This window comes from Sinocyclocheilus anshuiensis, unplaced genomic scaffold, assembly GCF_001515605.1.
Source record: "Sinocyclocheilus anshuiensis isolate Anshui unplaced genomic scaffold, SAMN03320099.WGS_v1.1 scaffold1365, whole genome shotgun sequence".
NCBI lineage: Eukaryota > Metazoa > Chordata > Actinopteri > Cypriniformes > Cyprinidae > Sinocyclocheilus > Sinocyclocheilus anshuiensis.
Genome location: NW_015551032.1, coordinates 1,579,475 through 1,587,001, shown reverse-complemented (window position 1 = coordinate 1,587,001; position 7,527 = coordinate 1,579,475). Strand labels below are relative to the sequence as shown.

At 33.9% G+C, this 7,527-nt stretch overlaps 1 pseudogene; it reads right to left on the bottom strand.

The window, feature by feature from the left end:
- Nucleotides 1-7,399, bottom strand: part of LOC107661256 (chondroitin sulfate proteoglycan 4-like) — a 21,587-nt pseudogene extending 14,188 nt beyond the window's left edge.
- Nucleotides 7,400-7,527: the final 128 nt, after the last annotated feature.

Here is a 7,527-nt window from a genome sequence, read left to right as displayed (position 1 = left end):
TTATATGCGATGCAGTTCTAATACAGTATATTAGCTTTAATTATTTACATGCGTGTAGGTTAAGTACATGCGTCTCACAGCGGCTCTGTTCACAGTAGTTTCACAGGAACTGTTATCATTTACATGTGTGCAGCGTCTCAAACTCCATCTCTGCGTGTTGTTGTGAGTTTGGGTTTATTATAACGTTCATCTGGGAACGCAACGTGCGCCATTTCATCAGATTTGTAAGCTAAATCATTTATAAATCTACGCAAACTCAGGAGAATACATAGCGGTTTCAAAATAAAATCTCAAACCCTCACTCTGAGTATACACGTTTTGATGTCCACATATTCTTTTAATTACAGTGGCTATAGCATTTCTGTCCTAAAGAAATGGCCAAATATTAAAGATTAAGTTGACATTTGAATTAAATGGTGCTTGGTTAATATTAAACAAGTATTAGATCGCACAGCAATGTGTACAAATAATCACCAGGCCTTTGGCGCCCTCTGCAGGCCTTTGTTGTAATGCGTGATGTACATTAGCTATGATTTCTTGCTTTTGATACTTTATTTGAACTTATTATTATTGCCTGATTGCTATTATATATGTATTTTTAAAGGCTATTGTTCACTTACATCTCTTTTTATTACCACATATACCACAAAAAAAATTATTATAATTATAGGGCACTATGAAATCCGTTTAATTTCCAAATTGTTTTTTCCATTTAGATTTTTCTATACTCTGTTTTAATGGTTAAATTAAATTTTATTAATCAAAAAGCCTGTCTAATTAATTGAGTTTTACCGTTTTATCTTTACCAAATTCTGTTTTCCATTATTTTCTGGATTCCATTTTAATGGTTCCATTCAATTTTAATAATCAAAAGCATCTCCAATTAATTAAATTTTTGTTTTTTTTTAATAAGTTTTTTTTTCATTTTTGTTTTTTCCAGAAATACTGCACATTTACATTTTTTGTCCTAAATAAATTCTGGTAAATAACATTTCTGGTAAATACTCCTTTAAAAAGTGTTTTTTTTTAATTATAATTTTATTAGTAGTAGACTAGAACACGTGGATATGTTGTCATTCTTACACTATAATACTGAACTTTGATTTCAGTGATTTGGACTATGAGATGGACACTTGCTTCTTGCACTCTATGTTGCACTTTACTTTTGCTTTAAAAAAGGATTTCATAGAAATTTGGATTTCATTTGGTTTAATAAAATATAGTTTAATCAAATATTCTTAAGTAAAATTGTTGAGTTTTTTTTGTGGGAAATTAATAGTTTAGATTAATCGATAAATTAGTCGATAGATTAATCGAAATAAAAATAGTCGTTAGTGGCAGCCCTAAAAGCCACATCATTTAATTTTGGAAACAAAATGTTGTTGTTATAATGCTATTAATAGCCTATATTTTTTCTCTCACAGTGTAAATGGAGAAATATATAATAGGCAGCTAGGAGATATATTTGTGGGTCATTTAGCATCAGAAAGTTTGAAAACCCCTGAGTTATACTAAACAAATGTCTACTATAACAGAAATAAATTTTGAATTGCTAAGAAAATGTGTATGAAAACTAGCACTTTATATTCATGAAATTTTCTTCCATGTTGAAAATAGACAAGTGTAATCAATAGCATTTGTCTACAGCAAATACATTTTACTCCTAACATACAGTGGGTACGGAAAGTATTCAGACCCCCTTAAATTTTTCACTCTTTGTTATATTGCAGCCATTTGCTAAAATCATTTAAGTTAATTTTTTTTCCTCATTAATGTACACACAGCACCCCATACTGACAGAAAAACACAGAATCGTTGACATTTTTGCAGATTTATTAAAAAATAAAAACTGAAATATCACATGGTCCTAAGTATTCAGACCCTTTGCTCAGTATTTAGTAGAAGCACCCTTTTGATCTAATACAGCCATGAGTCTTTTTGGGAAAGATATCACCCATGATGCTTTTTTTTTTTTTTTTAAATGCTCCATGAGTCAATTGTACACTGTTCAAAATGTTGGTAACACTTTACAATAAGGTTCATTAGCTAACATTAGTTAACATTAACTAAGCATGAACAATACTTCTACAGCATTTATTAATCATAGTTCATGTTAATGTCAACATTTACTATGCATTATTAAAATTAAAAGCTGTGCTTGTTAACATTAGTTAATGCACTGTGCATTAACATGAACTAACAATGAACGACTGTACTTTCATTAACTAACATTAACAAAGATTAATAAAGACTGTAATAAATGTATGGTTCATTGTTCATTCATATTAGTTAATACATTAACTAATTGAACCTTATTGTATAGTGTTACCGAATGTTCTTTGTTATAATAATTTCAAATATAACAGGTGCATGGATACTTTTACCAGATATTTACAGTAAATAACACTAATATAGCACTCGCTATAACGTTGTATACTTTGTTAACACTAGTTAACACAATAGTAAACATGAAGTAAGAATAAGCAATAGAGTTCATCTTGTTAACGAACACATATTCAACATTTTAACATTAACACAAACTAGCAATTTTAATAACTGATCATTAAGATTAGTGAATGCTGTAAAATACTTAATTGTAAGTTCATGACACCTAATGCATTAACTAATATTAATGTATTGAACTGCATTAAAGTGTCACCCAAGCACCCAAGAGTATTTGAATAAGCAAAGTTTATTCTACCCTCAGTCTCTGATTTGTCCTTATTTTCTCACTATACGTATCAAGACCAACTTGTACAATCATTGATCTTGCCAGAACCTTTACAGCTACAAAGATTTGAGTCATGCTTTGTAATGTTGAAACTGACAACATACCTTGCAGTCGCTATTCTGAGCTCTAACGTGGAATAATTCCTCACAAGTCATGTAATGAATGACACTAGTCAGCAAACTTCAAGCCAAAATATTTGTATATGGCAATTCACTCCAGTGGACATGTAGATCGGGTTTCCACTTCCCAATGTAATGGCTTGATGCATTACACGCGCATGTGGCAAGACGTTGCAGGGAACAGTAACCACACGCAGGAACACAGGCGAGCAAATATAGTTAATTGCGATGTCATTATAATCAGCATAACAGTTGTTTTAATCACCGGAGCTGTCAGTGACTGGACGACGATGGCTGTGTCTCAATCTCACTCAATGGTCACCTAAACACCATTTTTGGGGCATTCCGAGTAAACACGCGTCTATGACTCTCACAAACGCGCCGGTGTTGTCGTTGTAGACAGCTCACTAGGTATTAAGGCAAGGCCGATACAACGGCGAAACATCGCTAAGATGTGTATTTAAAGTAAAGCGCGATGTCATTTCAGTCATTAAAGTGATTCGTGAGGAAACCCCTATGTGCTCCGTATGCGATGCTGATTCTTATCGGAGTTTTCATTCATTTTTCTGTCCGTAACGTCCGTTCTTAACGGGCGGCTCCCTATTCTGTACTATAGACCTCGTAAACGGGACTGACCACATTTAATGTCTCTAATCTATCAAATAAAGTTAAACTGAAGACAGCGTACCTGTGTACTGCACAAGGAACATCGTCCTGAGGATTCGGTTGAAAAAAAGACGCCAGTTAAAGTCCCGTAGGGCTCTGATAGTGGACGTTATTCCGCGCTAGGAGCTTTGCTGCTGGTGTCTGTGGGTCCGCTGCGCTTATAACTGCTTTAAAGTGAGCAGACCACAGATAGAGAGAGGGAGGGAGGGAGGGAGAGAGTAAAATCAAAAGTTGTGCTTGTTAACATTAGTTAATGCACTGTGAATTAACATGAACTAACAATGAACAACTGTACTTTTATTAGCTAATATTAACAAAGATTATGAAATACCGTAATAAATGTATTGTTCATTATTTGTTCATGTTAGTTAATACATGAACTAACGTTAACTAATGGAACCTTATTGTAAAGTGTTACCAACATTTTAGTGTGAAATTACAATATATTCCAGGTTAATAACTGCATTACTTTCACAGTAATTTCACAGTGGGACTTCTCTTGTATGAAGGCACCCAGCATGCAATGCAGTATGAATAGATCATGCTGCAGTGTTTTTAAAAAAAATGTTATTGGTTTTATTTGTGCCATTGAACTTGTTTTTGGTTCACTTTTAGCAGTTTGTGTTGTTGGTTTATTTTGTAATGTTGGTTTATGTTGTAAGTGTTGTTTTTATTTGTTGAGTGTTACCATCGTTGTGTTTTTATTTGTTGGATGTTACCATTGTTGTGTTTTGTATGTCGACTATTGATGTCACATCTTTCAAAGACGTATCTCAGCAGTTGCTTCACTATTGTGAAAGATCCATCCACAAACAGTTATGAATATGAAATAAGTTATTGATTAATCTTCATGCTTAATATGCTAAACTAAAATCGTTATGTTGCTAAGAATAGTTTGACTATCTTAAAGTCAGGCAATTAACATTTCATAGCTTGTCGTCATTTTAACAAATGTTTTCATTTGTCACACTTCTGACATGACTAGATCAGAAATTTGAATATGAATATGCAAGGTCAAAGAGCCCAAACAAATGCTAATCACTAACCGCCATTATGGTGACTTCAAAACAATTACAGCAGTAAACAGCTAATTTTCTCACAGTGGCACAGTTAAAGACCACTTTATAATTTGAATTCACAGAGCAGTAAATTACTGTGATTTAGCATCATTCTGCTGTTCATTCACAGTAAATGACCCAGCATGCATTGATTTCACAGCAAAATTCTGACTACAGTAATAAATAACTCTTTAATCCTATAAATTTGCTGGCAAGTTTTTACAGTGTAGCAGAGTGAAAGCTTCACTTTCATTTCTTTGCATATTGTTAATGTGCAGTTTTTGTGAATTAAACTTTTTGTTAATTACATCACTTTTTAATTACACAATTTAACTCATAATAAATTATTGAATTATGAGAAAGGACATTATTATTATTATTATTATTATTCAAAGGGATAAGTTTTCATTTATTCACTCATGTATGGTTTTCTTTTTTATGTGAAACACAAATAAAAAAAATGTTCATCCATACAATGAAAGTTAATGGGGTCCAGAGTTTTCGTGGACTTCACTGACTTTCATTGTATGGACAAAAACCATTGAAACTTTTTTCTTATTTTGTGTAACGCAGAAGAAAGAAAGTACAGGTTTGGAATAACATGAGGGTGAGTAACTGAAGTCAGTGTTTTCATTTCCGGGTTAACGTTCCCTTAAAAGTTACATTTTGATTTTCACACAGACATTAAATAAAAGTGACTGAATGAATAAAAACAGCAACACTTTATAGGACAAGCCGGATGGCGCCAGGGAAGCACTGTGATACCCATGTGCATGTGCTGGCATGCTCTGCCCTGACAGCACTCTGTTCTCAACATAAAAGACTCTGACATGGCCACATTGTCTTAGCCCTGCTGTCCACTGATGGAGGCCTGGACGCAGCTGTTTTCTAACCCAGCCACTCCACATCACCCTTTAATCTATATACACTAATGTGTTCAACACCCTCAATTTGTATGGCATAGAACACTTCTACTTTAGGACTGAAATGTCACACTGATGTTTAGTGTCATTCTGTCAAACTATGCAAGTTCACCGCGGTGCCATTACTCATTTGTGATGCTATAAGTTGCATAAATAAAATTTCCTGTTTTAATTAATATTTATTCGTTTTTAAATCCTTTGTTTACAATGCTCAAGGCACCATGCAAAAATTCAGTGAAGCAATGTGATTCACTGAACTTTGCATGGCTGACACAAGTAGCCTAATAAAACTGTGGAAACACAGTTGTGGAATATGGAATTACAGGTGCATCTCAATAAATTAGAATGTCGTGGAAAAGTTCATTTATTTCAGTAATTCAACTCAAATTGTGAAACTCGTGTATTAAATAAATTCAATGCACACAGACTGAAGTAGTTTAAGTCTTTGGTTCTTTTAATTGTGATGATTTTGGCTCACATTTAACAAAAACCCACCAATTCACTATCTCAACAAATTAGAATACTTCATAAGACCAATAAAAAAAACAATTGGTGGGTTTTTGTTAAATGTGAGCCAAAATCATCACAATTAAAAGAACCAAAGACTTAAACTACTTCAGTCTGTGTGCATTGAATTTATTTAATACACGAGTTTCACAATTTGAGTTGAATTACTGAAATAAATGAACTTTTCCACGACGTTCTAATTTATTGAGATGCACCTGTATATTAACATTTACTATGCAACAATGAGTAATTATGTATCATTCTTCTCCATACTGGTCTAAAGGCAAAGGGGGGATATTAAAACCAAACATTCTATCAATGTACAATGCATCTACAGTACACTAAAAATTGAGGTCAAACTTTGTGGCCAAATCTGAAATGACAGTAAGAGAGGAGAAAACAAGAATCTTTAGTCTCTTTTATCACACAAAGAGGTCCTACATCTGACATCCTCGAGATTTTATAAGTCTGGACACTGTGCTCCAAAATAAGACCACGTCAAACATCTTGATAATTCAGTGGAATCGCTATTGTGAAGCTCAACACCGAACAACTGCAACTGATGCAACAATAAAATACAATTTAGCACATTTGCAAATTATACCAATATTCAAATGCTCATGGAATTACAGGAATTTGCTAAGACATTTAAGACTTTGAATAATGCTGGATAGCAAAGCTTTAAAACAAAAAAAAAAAACATGACCACTTGAATAAACATGCTGGCTAATACGATTTCATAATGCATGTTGGTGAATCACTGCATTTCGTTGTTATTAATAACTAAAAGTCTGTTTTCTGTGCCTAGCACTGACATTTGGCAAACTGTGAATAATCTCTGAGAGCCACAAATCCGTGCAATCATGAATGTTATATTCTGTGCACAGACTGCTGTCACATCAGTTTTGGTTCATGATTTGAGAGGCACATGCAACACTGGCAATGAACGTGATTTGGATATTGAAGAGCCAACTGTAAACATGTACATTTTAATAGATTTGTTTGTATTGACGTCAGTTAATCCACAAACAATTAAAACGACAAGAATTTATATTTTTGTTACTCAGACAGCAGCCATAAGAAAGAGCTAAGAAGTCATTGCCATACTGTCTGGTGCATAAAACCACATAGAAACGTGATATTTGGTGAAAATCATAAATCATTCGCTTGCCCTTGCTGAATCTCTCAAAGGTAGACACTAAGGTAAAGGCTGAAATGTCCTTCTTTACATCAGCCATACTTGAGCAGTTTTGAACAACTTACCCCCTTGTGCGAGTGCGACAAAGAGCAACAGTAGTCCGTTTAAAAGGGTCGCCCTCATTTTAACATCAATGCAGTGTGTTCATTCCGGTTGAAATAAAGAAACAGTGTGTTTTAAATTCATTGTGGCACCAAATTCATTGCGGCTCGCTCAACTCCTCACTTTAAAATCTTTCTACAAACTTGTGTGTTCGAGCAGCAGACAGAGAGAGAGAGAGAGCGAGAGAGAGAGAGAGAGAGAGAGAGAGAGAGAGAGAGAGAGA